A 27,320-nucleotide genomic window follows, 5' to 3' on the forward strand; every position below is an offset into this window, starting at 1 on the left:
ATGTGGTGCATTCATTAAAAGAAAAGCCTTCATCTGGTGGTTTTAAATAGCGATTTAATAGCTTCTGTGACACGGAGAGCACATTTCTGACATAGACATGCCGACAAAGTGAATATTGTATCACTTTATTGATGTGTTAACTGCAGCCATCAAGTTTCACCTTACTTTCAGCATCCCTCAGAACACAGGAATCTTTTCCAGCCAGCAATAAGGTAGATCCACATGACATTTTGCTGTAATCCTGGAGTCTTTCCAAGGAAATGCATAAAGTTAATTGCCATACAGAAGAGGGGGTGGGGGTGTAATTTGTCCTAATTTTCAGACTGCTGCAGGTTGTTTTATTGTGTTAAACAGAGGTGATAAGCTATTGATAATAGGCTATTCATGTGAGCTATATACTGTAACAGCTCTTCATTATGGAGAAACATGAATAGGATGATTGAAGTTTTTATTATATATATATATATAGTAATTGCAAATATGATATAATTGGGTTGCAAATCTTTTGAGATTATCACATCTGTAAATCAAACAACTGCAACCCCATTTATATAATATACAAAGTAAAACACTAGAAAGCTCAGATAATAATAATAATATTAATAATAACAACATGTATGGACCAAGTTCCTTAGGGCCAGAATTTGTTAGACAAAGACACAGTTTTTGTAGTTTTAACTCTGTACACCACAGTGGATTTTAATTAAAACAATCTATTTGTCATTGAAATGCAGACTTTCAGCTCTAATTCAAGGGTTTAACAAAAGTTCAGCATTAACTGCTTATGAATTGCAGCCACTTTTTTTCGCTTGGCTGTTTCGAAGAAAAAGTTGAGCTATTGTTGTAGCCTTGGCGTTGGCGGCGCCTGTTCTACAAAGACTTTAACGTTGGCCATAACTCGAGAATGATGTCACCTAGGATGTTCAAAATTCACACCATAAATGCATACTAGTCGCGCTGGACCCATCACACACTTGTTCACTGACATTACTATAACAGTATTTTGACCCCCCTCCCCCCACCGCCCCCTTACAAATCCCAAACAGCCGAGGGCTGGCACCCACTCAGCGGTGCTCTTGTCATGTATAGTCCTCCATTTGCAGAGACTCAAGTAATAGGACAAAGTACCATAATTCTAAATATAGGGAATTTTTTTTAAAACCTGGATGACTGCCTTAAGTCTAGAACCACCAAATACTGTGTTTGCTCCTCTGAGATGCTCTGCCAGGCACTGCAGTCATCTTCAGTTGATGCTTGTTTGTGTGGCTCTCTGCTTTGTATTTAATAACTGAACCGCATGCTCTACTGGGTTGAGATCAGGTGTCTGGCTTGACCACTGAAGAATATCCCATTTCTTTGCGTTGAGAATCTCTTGGGTTGCTTTGCAGTATGCTTTCAGTCATTATCCATTTGCTCTGTGAAGCACTGTCTGATCAGTTTTGCACCATTTTGCTGAATCTGAGCAGAGAGTATAACCCTGTACACTTCACAATTCATTCTGGTACTTCATCAGGCTCTTTTAGATGTTTTCTGGCAAAGTTTAATCTTGCCTTCTTGGTCTGGAGTGTAACCAGTGGTTTGCATCCTGTTATAAACCCTCTGTATTCCCATTAATGAAGGCATCTCTTAATTGTAGATCTTGGGAATTATACGCTTACCTCCCCGAGAGTGTTCTTGACTTGGTTAGATGTTGTGAAGCTGCTTTCCTAAAGTTTTTGCTGTCTCTCTGATAGGCTGTCTTTGTGCCTACAGTATATTTGGGAATTACAGGCATATTGAGGACAAACTTAATTTGACTTCATGTTGAATAATTTAGCTTTCAAAAAATCTTCAATACTACTGTTTTTTTTCTTAATTTTACAGCTAATACTGTAATTGATTTTATGTGATTGGCCTGAAAGTGCCACATGCAGTCCAAAGTATTTTTTCTGCTTCACTGAAATGATGCATTTTTGTAGAGAGCGCGCTTTTATCTAATAGAGATCAAAAGGACTTGTCTGATTTGAACCTAGAATAGGACTCCTGTTTGGACTTTTTGCATGCAGCAGTTTGATAAGGAAGTTAAAATTTCTTGTTAATATGAAGACGTTCTTACTTATCATAGGGAATGTCACCCCAAACGCTCATAACACTTGATAATTAGAAGGTAGCAGGGAAAAGCTCAACAAGATGCCTCAAAAGGCTTCCCGAGAGAGTTATATGATCTGCTGGTTTTATGATTCCCTAGTGCAGGAAGGGCAGTGCATGAGCAATTAATTTGCGTAAAGGATGAAGGGCACAACGTGAACAGCAGTTCACGTGGTGCCCTTCTGTTAAGCAGATATTATTTTATTTTTTTATATTTTTTAAATGAATGCCTTTGGATGGAATAAGTATAAGTAGGATGATTTCTTCACTGTGGATAAAAAAAGCAAGTAAAAAGTGTGTAAACATGACTTCATGCACAGTAATTACAAGCACATGCAAACACACTGGCTATGATTAAGATTTGATACTTTCCAAGGAAAAGAAGCAAATGGAATTCCACAGTGAACAATTTATTATTAATTTACACGACTGCATGAAATTTGCAGTTTTTATGTGTTTGGTAAAGGCCCATGAATCCTAAACCACATATGTAAGTGACATTTTTTATGACTCTCCACAGAAAGGATGTCCCATATATTTCTAAGGTCTGCCTTTCTATGCCAAGAATAAATTATAGTGTTTACTGATTTATTCATTTAGTCATCGCTCACCAGTGGTAGCGTTTCTTGGTAGTCTACTCTGTCTCAAAAAATATACAGATATATAAAACGCACTATATCATACATATGTGATCAGATTATCCCTGAAAATATGCACGAGTCTTTACGGCATATGGTGTAGTGGCGGTGACAAGGCATCGTGATTTTGTTGTCTTTTTAATAAAGCATTGTCTGTCAGGCAGATTAAAAGACATATGTATGGAGGACTTTTGTTTCACTATCTGACACTTTGTGGCTGCTATCGAAAACTGATGATGCACACCTTCACAGCCCGTAATCCGTTTGATCTGTTTGTCTGTAGGTGATTCTCATGTTGACAAAATACTACGACTTCAACTCTGGCAGAGTAACGGAGAGTTCTTTATGGAGGTAAGATCTCCTCTCTGATATTATGGTCTATATTTATACAGCAGGACACACTGATGTTACTGTTATGTTGATGTTAATGTAATTGCGTACTCCAGTGTCCTGTTTGGACCCTCGGAGATCTTGTTTACCAGCTGAAAAAGCATTAAAGTTGAATTATCAGCTTGACCGCCTTTGCTAGTTTCTTATGTTTTTAATGTCATTATTGCATCCACAATGGCACCATTTACTTTTCTGTCAGTAAAAAGGTGAAACATTCACTGATTTGGTGTAATAGTAGCTATATTTGGGAAAGTCTACCCTCTGACACCCTGTGGTAGATACAAGAGTTTTACAACTTCAACCTTTCTCATTTTAATGATAATGATTTTTTTATTCTGGCCATTATTATCAGAAATACCCATTTAATATAATGGAAAGAACACAAATTACTGACCGAGTAGGTGCAGGCTGAAGCTTTAGCTTTTCACCCCTATATTCTAAATATTATTTTCTAACTAAATTTCATCAAAACAAACACCAAAAAAAGTAAAAAGTTAGGAACAAATCTTAAACAAGGACAAAAAAAAATGCTCTAATTTCAAACAAGCTCTGACTACAACTACAACGAGATTCCTCCAACTGGTGGAGCATCACTAGTGGAATAGTCCACTCACCCTAGGTGGAAGCTTTTCCCTGGTGGAATATCACCAGTAAAGATCCATTGTTTTCATGAACTCTGTTCATTTCCCTGATCCTTGTTAAATTTTATTTGGAAAGAGAGTACCTTGGAGTTTTTGATGATTTAATCTCTGAATGCAGTTTGGAGGTAGATTATTTGTGCTTTTTACATTACCAGTATAGTATTGAAATAAACTGAATAATACTATTATAAGGCATGTAGTTAATTATCTGACCCATTTTTAAGCCTTTTCTCTGTTGCATATACACTGTATTAGTGTTTGTTTTGAATGTGTTTCACCATACTGCCACACTGTAGGTAACGCACAGTATAGGTAATGATTTTTGATTTATATGAAATTTTACATGTGCAGAAGTTTTGGACATTCATGTTTTGTACATTTTTTTATATTCGCCTAACGAGTGAAAGATCCCCTGTTTGATGCCGGGAAGAGACACAAATCCCTTTGGGGTTGTGTCAGAAAGGGCATCTGGCATAAAAAAATCTGCCAGATCAGACATGCAGAGCTGCCCATTCTGGCGGCCCCTTGCGAATAAGGGAGCAGCCAAACGTAGCTTTCATATGAGCGGTCCAATAGAATTTATAGTCAATTATTATGCCCAAAAATCTAGTTTCATATAGTCTTTCTATTCCAGTCTTCATTATTTTTACTTCATTTTTTAAATTCACCTGTCACTAAATATTATATACTTTGTTTTGCAATTTTTTTTTTCTTGTAATTTCTGCCCATTTCCTTTCTACGTTATTCAGAAGCTGTTCCAGGTTTTCACAGAGCAATACAAATTGGCATCATCAGCAAATAAAGTGAATTTTAACAACTTAGACAAGTTACATATGTCACATATGTATGATATGTAATATTAATTCTTACTAAAGTCATAAAAAATTAGAAGAAAACAAGTGATTTTGCTGTTATTATCAATATTCGTTCATTAAGTTCTGTGTCACATTCTCATGTCAGGTTGTCAAATACTGCTGTTGATCCTTTTAATTCCACAGTGCAATGGCTGGTTTGTTTTTGCTTTTACAGAAATGTCACCAAGCACCTAAAACCCATATTTATGTTGGTGACAAATGATAATCAGAATGCAATCTGTGAAATAGTCCCTTTGTTTAGGATGAAAAAAAGAAATTCAAAACCTCATTGTTAAGCTTTTAGACACACATGCCTTTTTATCCTCCATTTGATTTGTAAAAGATAACAGCCCCAGGGTAATAATCAAATGTCAGCATCAATAATAATAATAATAATAATAATAATAATAATAATAATAATAATAATAATAATATGTCCTAGCCTTGCATGCCACACTGGTTATATTGTTTATTTTGATAATTAAAAAATTCTCCATCCATCTAGCAAATTGCTTCATGACTTCTACTGTGGTAATTTTCTGCTTCCCTGAAATGCTTAATGATACCATCAGCATCTTAACTAGTAGGTGTTCCTCCATTCTTCTCCTCTCTCCATCAAAATCCATTTACTTTGTCCTATAATTGAATTTTAGGTCAACTGATTATGGGACCACATATGAAAAGCTTAATGAGAAAGTCGGGACAAAAACCATACTGAGCTACTTGTATGTCAGTCCGAACAACAAGAGGAAGGTAAGTGTGAATGTGCATGTCATGTTTGTGTATTCATAAGTCTGTCAGTGGGGTCATTATGATTTTTACCCCACGCAGCCCTGCAGGAGCCTGCTCCTTGTGTGTGTTGCACTAGCACACTTAAGCCCTGTGGAATGGATGCTGTCATGGCGGGCCGCTGATTCCCCTGTCTCTTGTCTTGTCTTGTCTTAGATCATGTTACTGACCGACCCAGAAGTGGAGAGCAGCTTGCTCATTAGCCTTGACGAGGGGGCGTCCTATCAGAAATACAGCTTAGCCTTTGAGATCCTCAGCTTGCTTTTTCACCCTGAGCAGGAAGACTGGATTCTGGCTTATAGCCATGACCAAAAGGTAGTGTGTAGCTGTCAGATGGCATGAAATAGTTGCAATAAAATCTGAAAATGTGACAGAAAAACATCTCCATATGAGAATGTGGGCTGTTGTGTAGGGATTACTTGATGTTTTTTCATTCTTTTGTTAGCTTTGCTTGAATGTTCTATCAGACTGAAGTCACTGTGGGGTCACAGCGCAACTAATCTCTCTATAAAATGATACAAAACATAGGTTGCTGTCATGGTCAAAAGGATTCGTTTTTTATGTTAAAGCTAACTCTCAGAACATGGTCGTCATGAGCACAGACATCTGCCACTTCTGCATCCCTTAACAAGCCATAAGGTGCAGCTACAGACAGCTCTGGATGGACGTGTCCTTAGAAAGCACAGGGGAAAGTTAACAAGTTAGACACGCCCAAACAATGCACAAACTCACTCACACACAATGGCAAGCATGAGCAACCCCCACCACCATTATATGATGTGAGAACCCGGCTGTCTGCTTTACTGAAAACCAGAGGCATCAAACTCGGACTCCCCAGCCTGCTATAGGACTTGATTTTCAGAGTAGGAAAACAGTCAAGGTCTGAGAAGTGAGATAAATGATGCAGGGAGGAAGATGAAAGCTTAGTTGTGAGCCATTGACAGGTCAAAATAAAGATGCTCCAGAGAAGTTTGCCTTCGGGTCATTCTGTATGTCTTTGTAAAAGCTACATTTCAGTGGGTTTTTTCTTGTTCTTTTTTTTTTTTTTACCGTGGCTGTAGCCGGGTTTCATTTTACATTTATTGATTGCCTGTCATGTCTTTTAAAAGTTGTAAGTACTTAGATAAGTCAAAAATGATATTGCTGATCCTCGTAAAGCTGCGAGCTTTAGGTGCACGTTGCTCAATCATTAAGAAGAGATGACAGGCTTTCGGACTGCTCGAACACAAATAAAATGGCTTTATAGAGAAAAATTACAATGATTGCTACAAGAAGAATTTTATAATGCCAGGTTGGAGTCCTGCTGTGTTACTTTAAATCAAGACGTGTGATTTGTAACTCAGAGGCCACATTGTGTATCCCTTTCCTCTTATTTAAGTCATCACAATAGATGTGCAGCATTCCACGTTTCACTTAAAAAAATATGACTTCTAAGTGTTACTGCATTTTCACATGAATTGATGGCTCTTCTCATAATCCATGCACTTAGTAGTGTCATATTTAAAAAAAAAAAACTTCATATTGATGCCACAAAATTTAAAGATTTGGCAGCTGCTTGATAATACAGTTGGACATAAATCTTGAAATAATCTTCTTGGATATTCTCTCTTAGAAAAAATGATCTTTATACTGTACTTCATGCCATAGACATTTGATTAATGCGTTCCCATTTTTCAGCTCTATGTCTCAGTTGAGTTTGGGAGGAGATGGCAGCTTGTGCATGACAACGTCGTCCCCAACAGATTCTACTGGTGAGATCAACATCCAGTCATTTGTCATTCTGGTAGAAACACACTGCATTATTTTCCACATGAAATATGTAAATTGAGTTGTGTGCATTTTTAGCATTCTGCTCAGAACAGTAGCACAGAGGGGAACGATCAGTCAGCAGCTTGTTTACAGTAATGACAAAAAAAGAGGAAAGGCAAATGTTATCGAGTCAGATTTAAGCTGAACATCTAGAGTGTGCCATTTTTTTTTATAGTTTTAACTTGGGTCTGCCTTTTTTACTTTGTCTTGTAAAGCACTTTGTAACTTTGTTTTCAAAAGTGTCATATACATTTTTAAAAAAAAATATAATAATAATCATAATCATTATAGGAAATGTCATGGTTGTAGAAAAACATGTTGACATTTGTTATTTCAGCAACGGTAAAAATTATCTCAACGTAAAGCCTTTTGGTTTTAATAGTAAATGCCAAGTGAGGTTTCCAGGCAGCCAGATCTTGTATTTATAAATATTTTATATTTGCTTGTCGTTCTTTTTATTTTTTTTACATAATGTGCTGTGTCTAGTTTACACACACTTATTAATATTTGATCCGCTGAATGCAATCTCCTCATAAAATATTTTTGGCATCATATCCAAACTTTATCCATCAGTTTTTCTTTTTTTTCATGTACCTTATGCAATCAGGACTGAGGTTGTGGCTTAGGGCTTCTGAGTGCCCCTTTGTGTTTTAGCTCTATTAGTTTAAGAGAACTGGTACAGGGACTGTAGTCCAGGATATATGTTAAATTTACGACAGGTTTTATAGTGGCTGGCTTCAAAATCTTTTTCACACCCTTGTCTAAATAAATAAATAAATAAACGAACACATATTAATCAAGGAGGTTGAAATGACATACAGTGGAGTGATATACAGGTTTTTGTTAGTCTTGAAATACATCATGTTGACAGTATTATGGTAAATACAAATCTTTAGAGGAGAGGTAATGACTAAGTAGAAATTAGGAAAAGTAATAAAAAAGGCATTTTAGTGCCTTGTTTAATGATGCTGATATTTTTATCCTCAAGGCTCACTGCTTATGGTGTGTTCAGGGGTAATAGTTAACTTTCTAATTTATTTAATTTTTTCTAGTCAATAAAGTTAAATGCAGAACGATAGACAACTTTGGGTTAAAGGTACTTCAGTTTGCATTTAGCCTGGAAAATATTCATATGTTGAAACTGCTACACGAAGTAAACCCACAGGATTTAGTGACTCTCTGTGTGAGTTTGGTATTTATTGCATCAAACTCCCAGCCCACAAGGACAAGGACTAAAAATACAATTTGCAGTGGTGAAAGAGCTTGTCACACATTAATACTTGTATAATATTGCCCACACAGAAATCCTGTCCCATGTTCAAAAAAAGGCTTCATACCTCCAGCACAGCATTCTCCTAACCAGCCTTCTACAAGAACTCGTTAAATGGAAATTTACAGAAAGTGTATGATCACTGTATAATGATCTGTAAAATATGACATAGACTTGATCTTTCTGTGTAACCTAAATAATAAACTAAATACAGTACTGTGCAGGTCTTGAGCCACCTCTTGTTTCTTTATATTTTGCTTCCAACGAGCCAGACTTTCTTGTTCTTTTTAAAGCGGGCTTGAGCAATAGTTCTCCAGGCCTTCTGGGGGTCTTTCAAAGTTTATCTTTGACACTGACTGCTTTTGCACTCCTTGTACCTGACCATTTTTTGTGCGTGTTTTTTTGTTTGTTTGTTTGTTAATTGGCTAATTAATCATCCGAGGATAAAAAAAGAGAGGCACCTAACTCAGTCAGTGTTGTGTCTGACTGAGTTCTGGCATCTGGCATATCATTGGAAAGCCTGTTTATTTCCCTTAAACTGTGCCACATTTGCAAGGAAAATGCATTTGTGGGTTGAGCAGCAGAGAAGAGTATGTGGGCTGCCAGTGTCAAACAGCTTATTCTGTTATTGACTCCTGTTTTGAGCTTCTAGTACCCCAGGTGCTGACAATCAGGCTTGTCATCACTGGAGGCAATCTCAATGCAGAGAGATAAGAGATGTAAATCTGCAACCAGTGGCAATCCCGTATCACCACAGTCTTGGACTGAACTCTATTTTCCAAGATGACAATGCTTACCCCCACAGAGCAGGCTTTATCAGAGACTACCTCCAGAATTTGGGAGTGGAGAGGATGGAATGGCCTGCCTGCATTCCTGATCCCAACCCCATTGAACACTTGTGGGATCAGCTTGGATGTGCTATTCATGCCAGAGGGACCAAAACAACCACATTGGCTGATTTGTGACAAATGCTGGTTGAAGAATGGGATGCCATCCCACAGCAGAATGTGACCAAGCTGTTGAGCAGCATGAGGAGGAGGTGTCAGGCTGTTGTGGTTGCATATGGTTCTTCCACATGCTACAGAGGCCCCTGTTGGTTAAATTAATAAATTGTTAAATTGCCAATGTCTTGTTTTGTCAGACCAAACAGGAGTCAATAACAGAATAAGCTGTTTGGCATTGGCAGCCCACATACCCATCTCTGCTGCTCAACCCACAAAAGCATGTTCCTTACAAATGTGGCACCATTTAAGGGGAAATAAACAGGCTTTCCAATGGTATGAGATTTACTGCTAAGAAGTATTGTTACTACAAAGCAATAATCAACCAAACACAAATTTCCTTATTTTTTGTGCTAAGAAAGAAAGAAAGAAAGAAAGAAAAAAGAACACGTTGGGTGAGCTACACTGATTTGTATTAGCAGAAAGAGTGCAGAGCACTGTGCTGTAAATTCATTTATCAGTAGAAACCACCTTAAAAGAAAAAATAAAACAGGAAAAATTTTCAGTTCTAACTTCCATCTTCTCTGTTGTTCTCTAGGTTTTTTCTATGATTTTTTTTTTTTGCTGCATTAAGTGACTTTATCTTCACTCTATGCAAACAATTATTACTATAAAACAATGTAAACAATTATCACAACAAATGAGTTTTACTCTGCGAGACTTTTGGTGTAAATATCTCATAAACAGCAAAAGGAAGCCATGCAGTTTCAGTATAACCAAAACCCCAGACTCAACCTGAATCAAACATCATTATATGGCATCAATGCAATATGCAATATAAATACTGGTCAGTGTAAAATGACTGGGTTTGGTCAGAATTCGCCTGTGATTGTCACGGTCCTGGGCCTGTGGCCCAGTGCTTTCAGTTCTTTGAACTTTCATCTTTTGTTATTTAATGCCTCCCAGGGTTATTATTGGTTTTTGCAGTTTTGAGTTTGTACGTTTTTCTTATAGTTTCTAGTCGGTTTCCTTGTTCTAATTGGTTTATTGATATTAGCTCCTGGTTTCCCTGTGTTCTATAGTTCAAGTCTGCGTTTTTGTCATGTTAGTCATTTCCTGTTTTATTTTGCAGCCCTTGTCCTGTGTGCATTGTGTTTGGTTTTGCTTCCCTTGTTTAATTAGTCAGATTCTGTTCACCTGTGCCATGTTCCCCAGGTGTTTCCTTTCTCCCTAATCAGCTCCTGTGTGTATTTAAGCCGTCAGTTTTCTTCTGTTACTTTTTGTGTCTTCTCTCATGGAAGTATGGGTTCTGTTCCAGTTTTCTTGTGTTTAGCAATTAGCTTTTGTTGAAGTGCTCCTTCCCTCTGTGTGCTTTTTTTTCTTTTTTGAAGAATCAGCAATAAAGCTTTTTTTTTTTTTAAAGTTCAGTTTGCCTTTAGAGTCCTGCATTTGGGTCCACTCTGCGATAACTTAATAAATGTTGTCTTTTTTTTTTTTATTTTGAATGTATTATTATAATTTAAAAATAAAATCTAAGAAAATATTTCTCATGGCCAGTCAGGATGGGCTACATACAGTGGAACACTATCAGTTATGGATTGGCCTCCCCAGAGCCCATATCTCAACATTATTGAAACAGTGCGGGATCATTTTGACAAAGAATGGAATAAAAGGCATTTGACATCCAAAGAAGAGCTTAGGATGTCCTTCAAGAAACCTAGAGAGCTATTCCTGAAGACTGCTTAAAGAAATTACAAAAAAGCTGCCTACAAGTTCAGGCTGTGTTGAATAATAAAAGTAGTCATACCAAAAACCGACTTTCCAGCTTGTTAGAATTTTGAAAAGTGTTTCATGCAGTTTCCCTTATAAACTGTAGTTCCCTGTATGTTTCAATAAATAGCTGCAGCTATTTCCACATTTTCTAGCAAAATATAATATAGTTGTTCTTTATTAGAGAATGTGTTCATAATTTAGGTTTTTACAAGACATCAGCAGATGGTCTTTCCTCACACACCACAAACAATTTGCTCTGAGAATCTGGAGCATCACACATAACAGCAGTTTGTTTTTAAAAAATAAATAGCAAACAAAGAATTCACCTCACTAACACAGACGCATCAATGCAACATTTCACAGTTAAAGACATGTTTGATTTCTTTTTTTTTTTTTTTTTTTGCCATCATCTGAAACAGCGAGTGTTGCCAAAGGATTAATCAAAAATCTAATTTGCAGTGTTCAAACGTGTGCCCACATTCTTTTGTCTTTGAGGAAAGATACAAATCCAAATATGCCAGAAAATATTTCACCCAATGTAACATTGTGCACTGCCCAACTTAACAAAAAGCATGTGGTAGCACATACCATGCATTCATAAATGCATACACGAATAAGCATATTGACATAAAAAGTTAAATGCAATTTATTTTCTGCTGCTATTAATCACCTGCTTTGTATTAACAGAAATCACTCAATGCCATTGCTTCTGTTTTTTTATTTAGCTCATCCCATCAACTGCACACCTGACTATGAAGAAGACATTAACATGATTGATAACCCATTAATCTTGATGACTGAAATGCCTTAGTTGTTGCATTAATTACTGTATTGTTCTTGCATTGCATGAGATACTGTTAATTCAGGTATGTTACTTATAGTTCAAAAGGTTTTAATCAAAGATTTTAATCAAATGTTTTTCTCATGCACAAAGCCGTGTATGAATTCTTGATAGGTCTTGCACCCTTGCTGTAAAATGTTACCAATCTTTTAAAAGGCACCCTCAACAGGCGTTGGTTATTGGAGAACATAGTGTAACATTGCAGGGGGTTATTTAAGAGCAAGGGCTGCTGTTCACTGATAGAATTGGATGAAGTATTTGACAGAAAGTCCATTAAAAGAGATGGAGCTGTGAGGCAATTACAGAGTGCTGAGGGAAGCAGGATTGGAGCTTTTTATATTGTAGTTCAGACACAGTATGGAAAATTAGAACAAACCCATCTTCTGTCACAACAGCTGCTATTAATAAAGAAGTGGCCACCCCAGTCACTCTATACTTAACTGCTATCATGAAGAATTTCTGGTAAAAGTGAATAAAATGGTTAAGTACACTTTACAGATAACAAATGGTGCAGGTCGAATGACCATCGGGTTCGTGTCTATGGTTATGGTTGCTATGTTATTGCTCCTGAACAATAAAGCAGCAAACATCACTGCAGCTTTTCTTATTTCTCATGACTAAATAAAATTATATATGAAAACCAACTAATCTAAAACAAATATTGGACTTCTAAGACCCAAAAAACCATCAATTACTGTGAGTGCAATGCACTTAATTAGCATTTTTCTCAATTTCCTTTGTTTCTATTACAGCTTAATTATGTACAAGGCTTCGCTTGATTCAAATGTATCCAATGCTTTTTGAATTCCCAAAATAATTTTAGGCAACATAAGATGATTAAAGGGATTAAAAAAAAGAAGAAATTTGTTACACAAAGAACAATATTCTGCCTTTTCTTTAAGTTCAACTAACTTTGAATCCTTTGCAAATGTACGCAAGTCAGTAAAATTATATTTATGTATAAATAAGTTATTTCTGAGTGAGTATTTGCGGTATTCAGACAGTTTATGGAAAAAAGATGCAAACCCCACCCCCAGCAGACATTTTAGCTGATTTGAACATTGTCTGTCTCACAAGCATGTCACTCTCCAAACACTGAATCACAGAGATAACACAGAGATCCTGTTGTCCATGCCCATAATTTTCTAAGGTTATACAGTTTTTTTTTTTTTCATTTTGACATACTGTATTAACACATTGGACCTAAAATCACACAAAAAACATAAAATCTGAGTAGAATTTTTTTTTTTTTTTACTGTGACAACTACAAATATGTTTAACAAAATACTTTTAGAATTTAAAATGCAAATATAATATAAACCAATTTTAAAAACATATGCACAAATTTTGCACACAACAAAATTATAAACACCTATTTACATTAAAATGCAGGCAATGCCTCAGGATTTATTTATTTTTTTTTGTAGAATTATTTATAGCACAATCAGTTGCCACACAAATTATGGCACAAATTTATCACTCTCACAACTTTCACCTGTTGCTCAGCAACTAAATTCCACACATTGTCATATTACTTTTTGATTGTTTGATGTGGTGTTTTTTTTTTTTTTTTTTGTGAGTGTATTTGCTTGCAGCACTTTCTGCTAGCAAATATCCAGTTTTTACCGTTTCTTCCTGCACTAAACACATGAGGACAACATACAGGAAACAGCATGGTGTAAATTATTGATCATAACTCTGGTTTTACTTGTTCTCTCAACACAATTTAAAAGCTGGTATATAGTTTGAAGTCCACACTTTAGACATAGACTGCTGCTATGTTGACTTAAATCTATGTCATATGGACATGCCTGGGTGTCTGCAGGGTTTTTTTGTTTTTTTTACCTTGACCCAATTATGACAATAGTTTAATCACGTGATCTAGGGGTCACTGGCCATCTTTCATACGAATTGCTGCAGTTTTGTTAATAAACAAAGATACCAAAAACAATACCCTCCAGGCAGGGTAACTATTAAGATACATGGCAACTAATTAGCACTGGCACCAACAATAAAAATACTACAATATCAATGTAACAACTTCTTGATTTTTGGATTTACAATATATGATTAACTGTTTAATACTTGTAACCACAACTTATCACACAAGTTCACCAACGAGACCACAGTGGTCGGCCTGATCACTGTTGGAGATAAATCAGCCTACAGGGAGGAAATACAGGAGCTGGCGGTGTGGTGCATCAAAAAAAACCTGGGGCTGAACACCACTAAGACCAAAGCATTAACTTCAGGGGGCAGAGAGGGGACCATGCTCCACTCCACTCCATCAACAGAGTGTGTGTAGAGATAGTAGCCTCATTCAAGTCCCTAGGGACCCACATTTCTGAGGATCTCACCTGGCCTGCCAACACAGCAGCACTGGTAAAAAAGGCCCAGCAGAGACTCCACTTCCTGCGAGTCCTGCAGAGGAACCACCTGGAGAAGAAGCTGCAAGTGTCTTTCTACCAGGCCACCATAGAGCCAGTGGTGATGTACTGCGTGTCTGTCTGGTTCACTGCCTGCTCTGCTGCAGACAGGAGGGCTCTGAAGAGGGTCACTAGGACTGCTGAAAAGATCATCGGCTGCCCCCTGCCCTGCCTGGAGAACATTGCCTGCTCTTGCTGCATCAGCAGAGCAAAGAAAATCTTGGCAGACCCTTCTCACCCTCCTGTTCAACCTGCTGCCATCAGGGAAGAGACTCGGGTCCCACAAAGGCAGGACGAACAAGCTGAGGAACAGTTCTTACCCCTGGGCCATCAGACTCTTGAACACTACACAATAATACACAGCAAGGCTTCACTGATTCACTACTCACTTCTGACTACCTCACTGGTCACAGCGCACTGCTCAGTGTTTGACCATTCACAGACCACTGTTTACTGTGAACATCTGGCATATTTATTTATATTTCCCTCAACCCTGTGCTATATTAGTACATTCAATATAACATCTGGTACAAACTCTTAATATTTGGTATATTTTGTATATTTGTTACATTTATTTATGCCCCTGTAAGTCCTTGCTTTCTTTGATAGTTATACTCCTGGTCTTTGTAGCATATACATACTGGTTTTACAGTATTTTTTTTAATCTTCTTTAGTTTTTATAAAGAACTGTGGAGTTTTTGTCATACTCCATGTTTGATGACAAAAGCTTTCTATTCTGTTATATTCAATTAAGGGGGGCATACAGTATAATGCTTTATTTTTTATTCTGGGTCTCTATTAGAGTAGCTTTGCAGCACTTACAGTTAAAAAAAGTAAAGTAAATTTATCTCATTCTAACACCATACAGCCCTTCAGTTGGGTTTCTGCTTGAAAAAAAACTGCTATTAGTTCTGGGCTCTTTAAGTCCCCCATCTCAAAAAGCCTGCTGTGTCCTGATTGGCCAACATGATAAAGCCTGGTAAAGAGCAGCTCCAGGTGCTTTTGAGCAATAGCACATCTGCTTGGCAGTGTGGAGATACATACAGTACCAGTCAAAAGTTTGGACACACCTTCTAATTCAGTGGTTTCATTATTTAAAAAGTGTCTGCATTGTAGATTAATGCTAAAGTCATCCGAACTATGAAAAAATACCTTTGGGATTATTTAATAAACAAAAAAGTATTAAACAAACTAGAACATGTTTTATATTTTAGATTCTTCTAAGTAGGCACCTCTTGCTTAGATGACAGCTTTGCACATCTTGGCATTTTCTCAGTCAGCTTTATGAGAATGGCTTTCAGTTAACAGCTGTGCCTGTCAAGAGTTAATTTCTTGCATTTCTTGCCCTCTTAATGTGTTTGAGACCATCAGTTGTGTTGAAGAGGTACAGTTGTTACACAGTGCATAGCCCTATTTGAGTAATGTTCTAATCAATATTGTGGCAAGAACTACTCAACTAAGTGAAGAAAATCAAAGCAAAAGCGCCTACTTTGAAGAATCTGAAATCTAAGACATATTTTGGTTTAACAATTTATGTTTTACTACATGATTCCTTTATGTGTTTCTTCATAGTCTGGATGACTTCAGTATTAATTTACAATGTAGGAAAAAAAATAAATAAAATAAAAACACTGAATGAGAAGGTGTCCAACCTTTTGACTGGTACTAATTGTTTTCTGTACTCCGTATTTTAAAGCCTCATTCTGGCCACTGCCATGTTAGATTTTGGAGCCTGGAGTGACCAAATTTGGAAGAGCCAAACACAAAATTAGTTCTGCTAATGTGTGCTTGCATGGTTAGAAAACTGCATCCATAACCTTTACAGGTCCACTGGACAGGCATACATACCTGTTAATTAGTGTAGCAGACTAACAAAATACCAGAATTTAACTCGTCAAAACTGAAGCACAAATTTCTTGGACAGGCTGTACCACACCGCAAGCCATAATATTAGTCAGATAATTTCATTAAAATGTGCCCAAAGACACCAGCAACACACAGCGGAGGGCTTGAATTAGCAGAATTGAGGCCAAGCAGACAGATATTGTGTTCAGCAGCCTGCATCAACACACATCACTCAAAGCAGCCAGCCTTGAAGCCTTACAGTACCAGTGTCCAGAAGGATGAGTAATAAAGATCAACGATACATTTGTTATAAAGGAGGAAACAGTCTATAAGGGCAAAAAGTATTTATTATGTATTTCTTCTAGCCAGGCTGTAAACATGGCTTTTATTGCTTTAAGATGGCCATTTTACTATGGGAGTCTGTGACTCATCTTTGGACCAAGCTTCAAGTGGCCTCTGCTGATTTTTAACACTTAGCTTTTTCAGGCCTGGAGGTTGCAAACCTACTGAGCCAGAATCAAATCTGAATACTAGAATTGACAGCATAAAAAATCCATCAATATGAACATTACAGGAAAATTATTTTTACTGCATGTTCATGGAGATGATGTAAGCATATCACAGATTAAAAAAAAAAAAAATCTAGACATGTTAATAAATGGCTTGTGATTGAAACTCCAGCATTATATCATGTAATAGGCAGGTAATTAGTGTACCCAATCTGTTACCAAAACATAGATGCCCTGCTGTAATCTTTGTTGCTGCAGAGCTTTTTATATACCAGACTAAATTCAGACATGTACGAATGGATTTGAGAAACTGCCATTTCTAATCAAGAACAAAACATTTGTGTTACTCACTAGGTTTGTACTTTGCTTTTGGGATATCCTACCGGGAACAGGAGGAGGCAGTGCTCACAAGCAAAGGATGTTAACGCTCTACAGGCACCTGAAAGCTGGCCAGTCTGAACACAGTATTCTTTTAGGAAAGATGGGTTCATTGAGCTCAGAGTTAATATCACCTTTTTCATGCAGAGGCTTCAGCAAAGCTTGCACATCAGAGGAAAGTGGGCTTTTAGGCAGTTTGTACCTATAATATCTGTTTAGGAGAAAAAGATAAACGAGGCTTTTTTTTTTTTTTTGCTTTTTTTTAAAATGTGAATCTGACAGTGGTCCATCCATCCATTTTCTTAATTATCCACTTCAGGGTCATGGGACAGACACTGGTCATAAAACAAAAAGTAATGTTTGTCATAATGTTACAGGTCCAGACTGGGCTTGGACAAAGAACAAGGAATGATTCATCTGGAGATCAGCGTCTCTGATGGGCGTGAGTCATAACAACATGTTACCTGGGCAACACAGAAAAATACATTTAGCACAGTTTAGTTTAGCAGCAATTTTTTTTTTTTAAATCCCTAAACTTGAAAGAAAGAAAGAAAGAAAGAAAGAAAGAAAGAAAGAAAGAAAGAAAGAAAGAAAGAAAGAAAGAAAGAAAGAGAAAGTGTTGTTGGTGCTAAAATTCTTCTTCCCATTTGGATACATGAAGAGTCTTCATACAGTCGAGCTCTTCATTTTTGAAGGGCTGGGCTGTGACTTGGCTCACTCGGCTTGACTTTCTTGGCCATGACACAGAAAGGGGGGCACTTCCATAAGGCCTAGTGTGTTAATGCCCTATCTCTGTAGAGAGTACTTCATTTGGCTGATGTTAACAAACTGGGACAGCTCTCTCGACTTCATCTATTAGTAAGAATATTGGCTTCCAAAATTTTGCCTCTACAGTTCACTTAAAGCCATGAGCATAACCACTGCTAAGCCTTGATTGAGGGCTACAGAAGGTTGTTTGTTCCCATGTTTTTGTTGTCTTTTTAGCACTAATTTCTTGCTTACCACAGGGTCACAGTACATAACCTGTAAACTTCAGAATTGCTCTGATGGAAACAAGAGCAAGCCTTTTCCTGGGTTCATCATCCCTAATTCCCTTGTGGTTCAGGATGAATACGTTTTTATCCAGGTGGGTTTTTATTGTGGGGTCTGGTTTCATTAAAAGAGAATTAAATGCTGCAAAACCAATGCATTCAGTCTTGTCTTAATGTACAGTCATGTTTTTCATTAACTAAAAGGGGCCATTATCCTGTGAATGGATGGAGTAAAAATTAAATCACAGTGTGGTCTATTACTACAACTCCACTCTGCCATCATGCACAACATCCTAATTAGCAACAAAGCTAGAGTTTTGATGGTGGTATAAATTATTTGACCCAACCTTTGTGCAATTAATGTCTTCATTTATGTTTATGGATGTTTACTATAGATGCGATGCACTCTATTTTGCTTTTGTAGGTGCCAGTAGGTGGCCAGTCTGTCCGTTATGTGTCCTATAAACGAAATGCTTTCTACCCGATGAAGCTTCCCAAGTACACGCTGCCAAAGGTAAGATAACTGGAAAGCATGCGGTGTTTGAGATGAGCATATTCAGAAGAACAAGCAACATTAATTTAACTGTAAAACATTTATTCCTCCAGGATATTTTGTTTTACTCATTGTAAGGTTTTTATGGGTTGATTTTTGTCTCCAGTAACGTGTGATATTTCCTGACACATTCATTAAATTGTTTTCCATGCTTTAATCTCTTGAAAACTGATACAGGATTGCATAATTATGTCTCTTTTTTAGTTAATATCCATGTGCTAATTTTCAGTTCTCTCATCTATATCTACTTTACTTAAATTATATTTATTTTAAAAAAATGAATCCAGCACATCCCAAGAGCTCCCCAAAAATGTTCTGAAGCAGAAAATGTCAATTTAGCATCTGCACAAAAACGCACTGACTTCCACTTACTGCCAGCACAGCAGGACGGCTCAGCAGTTTGAGAGACTGTGTTAGAACAACAGGAGAGATTTAGTTCCAACAGTGTTGTTTCAATAAATCTATCCATCCTGCCGTGTATTCTGTGACCATTTTCTTGGGAAGGATACATCTTGTGCACCGTGCTGGATAAGAGATCCAGTAAAATTAAGAGCTTTGCTTCATTTTTAGGTCATAGCATGAAATGCCTGAGGACTAATTGCTACACATCCTGAGTGAGCAATGTCAAGAAGTGACAAATTGTTAGCTTGGTGATGAGTGTGTATGTGCACCGCTAAGCAGATTTACACGTATTTGTTCTTTAAGTGAGTTCTTAAGAAGCATATTGGCACTTGAGTAGTTGACTAATCCACACAAAGGCATCCGCTGATGATTTCTATATATTTAGGACTTGCAGATAATCAGCACAGATGATAACCAGGTGGTGGCAGCAATTCAGGACTGGCACCAGAATGACTCCTACAACTTGTACATGTCTGAGTCCAGAGGGCTATTCTTCACCCTGATGCTGGAAGACGTTGTGAGCAGTCGAGGTCCAGAGGGAAATATAATGATAGACCTCTATGAGGTAGGCAGTGACTCTGCTGCAGGGGTGGTGCTTTCATCTGACTACATGGTTTTGTAAAATCAGGGCAGTGACTTGGTTTTGTAACTTATCCTAGTCATATATTTCATATATTTATCATATTTTCTGCTTATGTTTTTGCTATCAAATCAAAGAATTCTCAAATTAGATTTGCTTCTTAGAAATGCAGCAATTATTCAGTATTATGAATATTAAAAAAATTGTATTAAAAAGTAATCTGATTGCAGACATATACTTAAACTATTTTCCTACCCTCTGACTATATGAGGACTCTGAAGGTAACACGGGGAAAGCCATCAGAGACACTGTGTCTCTAAGAGTACCATCCAAAGTTAAATCACTGGTTTGGGACCTTTCTTGTGTAATAAAACAGACTCTGACAAGTAAAGTACCAACAGACAGCCCAAAACTTTCCTAAGAGTTCTTGTGGATTTTCTGCTGTGTTTTCCCTAAGTGCACTGAGATGTTTTAGATGCCCCTCCCATAATGAAACAGATGCTACACTGCATTCATTCTGCAGGATCTAAATGTCTCTCTCATATCTACTTTATGGCTGCTTTATCATCATTTTCGTGCAACATTACAGTTGCACAAGAAAACATTTAACAGGTTCAGTCATTAGATAAAGGATCATTGATACACACATTTAGAAAACACTGTCACTTACAGTGCATAGTCACAGTGCAGAATACTGGCTTTAACTAGTGCCCTGAACATATTATATCTGTGCTGACAGATCTACTATGAGGTTGCAGCAGATGCACATGTATGCATCAGCCTAGATTATCCTCATCCTTAGCCAGCAGTAAAAGCATCACATTCAAAGCAAAAAAAAAGAAAAGAAAATAGCCATCAGCAGTGGTTATGCTGCTTTCTGACCAGAAACACTTAGCTGTAGTGACCAGCAGACGATATGAAACGGTCATTCATACTTTGACAAAGATTTGTAGAAATGGAAGAGAAATATGAGCGCAAGTGATAGCTGCAGGTGAGAGTCTGCATCTCTGTGCACATAAATACAAAGAAGAAGACATATCTCAGGGCTGTGCCATATGTTGTTTTGATTTTGCAGAGTCCTACAGATGGTCCAAAATAGTGTTCCATGTCAGAAAAAAACTATCACTTTCAGACATCTCTTCCTCCCCAAACTAGGTCTTCAGCTTTACTTAAGTTTGAATAATTTACGGTTATTTTTTTTTCCTCCCTTTTTGTTATTTTTCCCCCCACTGCTCTCCTTCTCTCATGTTCTCAGGTTGCTGGGATTAAAGGGGTGTTCCTGTCAAATAAAGTTGTCGAGAACCAAGTGAAAACTTATATCACATACAACAAGGGTAGAGACTGGCGTCTTCTTCAGGCTCCAGCAACGGATCTCCAAGGAAACAAGGTCTATTGTGAACAAGTAAGTGGGCCACTGACAAGAGATACATTTGGTTATTTGGATTTCCATTATCTGCTTGCAAAAATACTGCAGTGAATCATCCTAGACCATGGTCAAAGTCTGCTGATAAATATGTGTCATAGCAACACAGGTCTGTGTATGGCAGCAAGTGAAGAGACCCATTACAATGATTGAGTTTACCTTTGAGTATTTGTTCATATAGTATCAAATACTTTAAAGGTAATATGTAAAGGGAACATATGATATTTTTTCTTATTTTGCGTCATATTCAAACATATGTAAATGTGATCCTATGATCACATGTTTTGAATAGTTTTCATTCATTTTCTGTGGTGATCACTTCTGGGCACAGCACCTAGATGAAGTCAAACATGAATGTACACACTCTCTCAAGAGAGTATTACTGCAGCACTACTTAAACAGCAGCGTGCAACAACTGTACAAGTCTGTGAGGGAATGGCGGCTGGGGAATCTAAAATCATGAATGAAAAAGTCAATTACTGTGATGCACTTTCAGGTCAGTCTTTACATTAATTGCCTTTAGACATTACAGTTTTGCACTGAAGTACAGTACTGAATTTTACAATGTGTCTATGTCCTATAGAGACTTACATTATTGATGTAATATGATGTGAACAGTAGTGGCAGTGACACACTGGATGATGGAACTGGGACATGAGTAAATTTTGTAAATTCAGCCTAGGTTTTAGAACGCTATGCCCCCAGTGAGTAGTATTTTATGTACTCTAGCATAAAAATAACCCACAGTGCAGCAACAGCAAGTCATTTTACTTGCTGCCTTATGTTTGTTGTTTCCTGATATTTTTCTGTTTTCCATGTCACATATTAACAGTAGCATGTAGAAAGTTTTTCTTTTTTTTTTTTGGAACATGTACCAATGGATTTAAAGGCCAACATTTTCAATCAAACCTTTACAGCAGCAAAAGGATCAGATGATGGTCACAAGCACTAGGTGCTGCCCCTCTTCAGGCTTCCAGAAGCTGGCCAATCTTAAGATAGTATACTTCAAGGAGGAAGGACCTAGTGGAACGCCTTTCATTAATGAGGGTGCATAAAGGGGCTTCCACACAGGAAGCAATTTGTTTGTTGCACATTGCTATGTTGCAGACAGTTGGATGCTGGTGGACATTCAAGGCTCCAGTTGCCTAAGTGACCCCCTCATATGACTGTTAACAGTCGTTGCTTCAAACAATCACTTTGAAGTTGAGAGACCTGCCCACTTCAGGTTGCCAGTCTTTATTTCACCCATTGTTGCTTAAAGTTGCTGAATGTCGTTGACATTCAATGGTTTCTGGTTGCCATGCCGTTGCTAGTTGCTTCCTTTGCAGTTGCTCCTTAACAAGCAACCCCTTGTTGCTTGTGACTTCCATAATTTTCAAAAAGAATTTAAAAGAATTTAAAATGGAAAGAATTTTACAATTTAACGTAACATTAGATCACAGAACACTTTTCAACATCAGCCCAGGCTTAATGGGTTTGGGACCAGGCATATTCTAGATATTGATTTTATGTATTTTTCTTTGTAAGGTAAAGTTTTAACTTGTATTTATGTACACTAACAGCAAAGGGCTCCTTATGTCATGCATTGGATTTCACTCTTTTAATTATTTTCTTTGAGTTATCCCTTGAGTCTCAGATTCTCTAAATCACCTGATAATATTATGTAGATGATGTTGATGAAGTTCTAGTTTTAAACATGTGGGGATTAAATTGTTTGAAAATCACTGGATTCTGTTTTTATTTACATCTTGCACAGCATCCCAGCTTTCTTTGAAACCCAGACTATACTATATCCCTTTGTGTAGCGTGTTGGATCACAGCTTTTTTGATATTTTGTTTATGTGCTGAAATGCAGCATGTTAGTGTATTTTGTCCCTTTCTTTTCTCCTTTCCTTTTGTGTTTTTTTTTTTTTTTAAAGGAAAAAATAGGTACATTTTGGCAAGCAAAGCTTCACATTATTTCACATTCCACCATGGTGGGTAAAGACAAATCAAAATAGATAAGGAGAACAAACAAAAGTGGCAGACTTAGTCAACAAGAAATTAAAGTATTAAATTAAAAAAATTTTTTTATATAGAGGAGAGTCTAAGCCATAAATTAAAGCTAAAGAGGCACTTAATCCAAAAAGGTCCCACAAACTGCTTTTTAATCTACCACACATTCACTCAGAAGAGATTTATCTCTGCTGCTGCATCTATCCAGTCTAAAATGTGGAACTGTAGCCATCTTCCACTATTCTGGGATATGTAATAAGTCTAACCATATTTATTAAGTATTACTCAGTATGTGATATAGCATAAGCCGGGAATCATATTCCTTCATTAGCATTGATTTGACTGGGTTACAGCTGCAACTAATATTTCTTTCTCGTAGTTATTGTAATATATATATTTTTTTATTATTCTTGTTATCTTTTATCATAACATACTACAACCCAAATATATTTGGGTTACTAACATATATGGCAATCAAATCTTCACATCATCTGCTGTCCATGAAGCAGATCTGTATTAATGTTTCATTTTACCTTCAGCAAATTAATGTCCTCCGTGTTTTGCAGCCATACTGTTCGTTGCACCTGCACCTCCATGTATCGGAGAACCCGTACACCTCGGGAAACATTGTCAGCAAAGACTCAGCTCCAGGAGTTATAATAGCTTCAGGTGAGACGATTATTTGATTTGCACGTTGATTTGTAAATCCATAGTGTTGTTCACGCTCTGCCTTAATGTTGCTTTTTGATCACAGCACACAGTAAGATCTGCTTTTTCAGATCCGATTCCAGCATTTTCTTTCGTAGCTGACAACAGTTTTGAATATAAAAGGAAATCTGTCTTTCCCGCACATCTGTTGCATGTTCTTTAGAGGAACAAAAGCACTTTTGTGTTGCTTCTGAATTAACGGTCGGATCTGAAAACGTGACATGCTTAAAATAATTCAGATTAAAAATCTTTTGTATTCAGGAGTGGTTGGACCTGACCTGACCAGTGCTAATGTCAGTATCTTCATCACATCTGATGCTGGGAACACGTGGAGAGAGGTACATTACATTAACTGTTAGATTAGGGCTATGGGTACATTTTGTGACATTAGTACATGACTGCATCTTGACAGGCAGTAATTTCTGAAAGCATTACTTCATTGACTGTAATTTTGTTTTTCTTTTAAGCCTTTATATCTGTTCAACAAAACAGCGATAAACGCTATCTTCCCTTTAAACATTCACTCAATATAATGTGGAACAAAAGTATAGCAACATGTGACTTTAGCGAGCTATTATCAGAATAAAGAACAAGAGAACAAAACAGGGAATCTGAGCTTTCATTGTCAACTTTTATTCCTCATTTTTCAGCTGTTGTTGCTGCCGTCACAGTTTCAAAAACCCCCCAAAACAAAACAAAGGCAATAAGTTTGACAGCCAGTCTTGTGTACATCTGATCTTTAAAATAAATAAAACAAAAGGAGCATTCAGACTTTTGCCTTTGGCTTAAAACTACAAAAAAACAAAGAGAGCAACCCTGGCTTGATCCTTTTGTTTATTCACACTGTTGAGACGCTTGTGTGTTCCTACTTTTTAAAAAAAAAAATTCTGTTGTTGTATAGGTGTGAACAGGCATTCTCGTATGTTTGCACAGGCTTATACTTTGTGTGGACTTGAATTTTTCTCTGGCGTTATGAAGCGGAGCTGATTGTGTCTGCAGGTTTTTCAGGAAGAGTACAGCGTGTTTTTCCTGAATCAAGGAGGATCTCTGGTGGCCATCCGACACACACCTCTGCCAATTAGACACATTTGGTAAGGCTCTCTAAGGATGCACCACATCTTTTTAGAGACTGTATTCCATCTTCAAAACAAGGGGGGGAGATTGCTTTCCTGCTGAGGCTCTACTTACAGAATTCAGCTCTATTTGTGGCTGGTCTGCCTGTGATCCAACCATTGTTCTCTCCCCCAGGCTGAGTTTTGATGAGGGCAGAAACTGGGACAAATATAGCTTCACCTCCTCTCCGCTCTATGTTGATGGGGTGCTGGGGGAGCCTGGAGAGGACACCCTTATAATGACGTAAGATTTGAGGGAACCATAAAGACACTGGCTAATTATATTTTACTGCACTGGCTAATTATATTTTACCCAGATGAAGACTTAGAAGCGTCCACAAATATTACTGAGTTTATTTAATATGGGTTTTGGGTTTCATCAGCCCGAGATGTAGAAGAGGGGTTTCTCTCCCACTGCAGAATATAGATTAGAGTCAGTGTATTATTATTAGAGGAGTTAGTGTTTTTTTCACATATTTCATCTTAAATCTGCCCTACATACCAATTTCTTTTCCCTTTTTTTTTTTCATAGAATATTTGGTCACTTCAGTCATCGATCTGAGTGGCAACTTGTCAAGATCGACTTCCGGTCCATTTTCCAGCAGCGCTGCACATCTGAGAACTATCTGACATGGCAGTTGCACAACGAGGTAAGGCGGTCCTCCCGTTATTTGACTGATGATCATGAAGATTCAGTCGTTGATTAAAGCCAAGAGAATCACTTTGATTTAGTTGCACAATAAAAGCAAGATGGTAAAAAGAAACAAAAAAAGAATTTCTGAAATGTTTATGATGCATTATTAATCACAGGGTGAAGTGTGCATCATGGGAATGAAGAGAATTTTCCAAAAACTGAGAGCAAACGTTCGATGTGTCAAGGCCAGAGATCAATATATTTCCCAGATGTCAGATTCCTGCCTGTGCACAGAGGCAGATTTTGAGTGGTGAGTTCCCTTCTCTGCAGCTATACTCTTTTCACTTCATTAAATCCAATGCACAACACTTTATCAATCTCCAGAGGCAGAGTCTGTGAAGTAAACCTAAGGCACAGCAAGAAGAGTATTTGAAGAGCTCTATTTTATAATTCACAACTTGTTATTGCTATTTCAGTCATGTTTTGTTAAATTTAGGACGTAACTTGGTAACAAAAAAGTTTCATAAACACACAATTTTCTGGTTCTTGATGCACTATATTGCCAAAAGTATTCACTCACCCATCCAAATAATTGAATTCAGTTGTTCCAATCACTTCCATGGCCACAGGTGTATAAAACCAAGCACCTAGGCATGCAGACTGCTTCTACAAACATTTGTGAAAGAATGGGTCACTCTCAGGAGCTCAATGAATTCCAGCATGGTACCGTGATAGGATGCCACCTGTGCATGCTCCCAACTTTGCAGGAACAGTTTGGGGATTGCCCCTTCCTTTTCTAATATCACTGTGCATCAGTGCGCAAAGCAAGGCCCATAAAGACATGAATGAGCAAGTTTGGTGTGGAAGAACTTGACTGGCCTGCACGGAGTCCTCATGTCAACCCAACAGAATACCTTTGGGATGAATTAGCACGGAGACTGTGAGCCAGGCCTTCTCATCCAACATCAGTGTCTGACCTCACAAATGCACTTCTGGAAGAATGGTCAAAAATTCCCATAAACACACTCCTAAACCTTGTGAAAAGCCTTTCCAGAGTTGAAGCTGTTATAGCAAAGGCTGGGCTGACATCATATTAAACCCTATGGATTAAGAATGGGATGTCACTCAAGTTCCTATGTGTGTGTGAAGGCAGACGAGCGAATACTTTTCAGAGTATAGTGTTTATTGTGCAGTTGATTTATTATCAATATGCCTTAAAATTCATGAAGTTACTTTTGCCACAAAGGGTTACCCAAACACATATTTCTGATAATATGTATCACAGTATGGCCAAAGTGTAAAAAATGACCATATATGTTCACCATATAATTGACAGTGTTCTGTGTTCATGCATATTAAACCCACAGAACTTGAAATACTTTCTTTAATGAACTTAAAAACCGTTACAGTCCACGATCGCATCAAGATAACAAAAAAATGTTGGAGCCCAGCCTTCGCAATCACATGAAAGCAGGTTCATTGCTGCATGATTCAAGTGCCCTTGAATAGATTTCCATAATGAATAACAGTAATGGTTCACTCTAGACTCTATTATTAGCTACTTCTGTACGTCTAACAAGTATTGCTTCGATACTTGTTTATCACTTCAGTCTGTCTCATCCTTTCTTTTATCTTTCTCATCTCACCGGTG

General features: G+C 37.4%; 1 pseudogene; it reads left to right on the plus strand.

Annotated features, from left to right (window-relative positions):
• Positions 1–27,320, plus strand: part of LOC115793035 (VPS10 domain-containing receptor SorCS1-like) — a 53,088-nt pseudogene that overhangs the window by 11,907 nt on the left and 13,861 nt on the right.

Source organism: Archocentrus centrarchus, chromosome 15 (genome assembly GCF_007364275.1).
Source record: "Archocentrus centrarchus isolate MPI-CPG fArcCen1 chromosome 15, fArcCen1, whole genome shotgun sequence".
Lineage (NCBI taxonomy): Eukaryota > Metazoa > Chordata > Actinopteri > Cichliformes > Cichlidae > Archocentrus > Archocentrus centrarchus.